The following is an 837-nucleotide window of genomic DNA, read 5'->3' on the forward strand; positions in this document are numbered from 1 at the left end:
CAAACCTCCCTTCTCTCCCAAGAGCCCCTAAAGCAGGAATCTTCTTCGCTTTCTCTCTCCCAGCAGCTACGGAAGAGGCGGCTGGAGTCTTCGCTGATGCTCACCCTAGAGGAGTCTCTGGCCTCGTAGGCCCTGTCATCACTTACTCCTTCCCAAGGACTACTGAGGCAGCGGCTTCCATCCACACTTGCTCCTTCCCAAGAACCGCTGCGGTCGTCGCTACCTTGGGCCCCGGAATCACTGGTTCGGGGCCCTCGGGTTTTAAGGACGTCCACCCAGGCGTCTTCGCTGACGGCGGCCCTCGAGTCGCAGGAATGCGAGCCAGCGACTTCACCTAAGCTCGCGTCGCTCTTGCATTGGCCGCTGTCGCCCCTCACAGCCACCCGTGGACTGCTCTGCTGGTGGCCATGCTGTTCCCTAATTCTCTCCTGAGAGACGCAGCGGTGCTGCCCTAGGTCTTCACTGGCTCTTCTCGAGTCCCTTCGGGAAAAGCCGCCGTCCTCACCAACTCCTGCCAAAGAGATCCTGGTGAGGCGGTCCCCTCCTTCTCGGTTTCTTTCTCTAGGATTGTGGCAACAGGATGCCTGCTCTCCCACGACCTTCCCCCTAGACCCGGAGCCGAGGTAGCCGTGCGGGCCGCGGATAGCACATGCGCGGCGCCTGGCGCGGAGACCACAGTCTCCGGTTTCCTGGGCCCGCGGGTGGTTGTGACGGCGACCGCCGTCGGCGGGAACGCTCTCCTCCGAGTCGTTTTCCAGCGTCTCAGTTCCCGCAGCCTGGAGGGCGTGGCGGCGTGGCCGTCACCTTGGAAACGAGTACACTTCCGGCGTGCGGTCA

General features: G+C 62.8%; 1 protein-coding gene across 4 annotated transcripts in view; it reads right to left on the reverse strand.

Moving 5' to 3' along the window:
- Ankrd42 (ankyrin repeat domain 42) overlaps window positions 1-819 on the reverse strand; it is a 52960-nt gene extending 52141 nt beyond the window's left edge. For 2 of the 4 annotated variants that reach the window (XM_011241919.3, XM_006508232.4), the window contains exon 1: window positions 1-796. This exon is cut by the window's left edge and continues 194 nt beyond it. The gene's annotated coding sequence lies outside the window, so the exon portion shown is untranslated. The other 2 variants (NM_028665.4, XM_017312337.2) reach the window with 2 other exon arrangements.
- Between the last annotated feature and the right edge of the window lie 18 nt (window positions 820-837).

The sequence above is a fragment of the Mus musculus genome, chromosome 7 (assembly GCF_000001635.26).
Source record: "Mus musculus strain C57BL/6J chromosome 7, GRCm38.p6 C57BL/6J".
Lineage (NCBI taxonomy): Eukaryota > Metazoa > Chordata > Mammalia > Rodentia > Muridae > Mus > Mus musculus.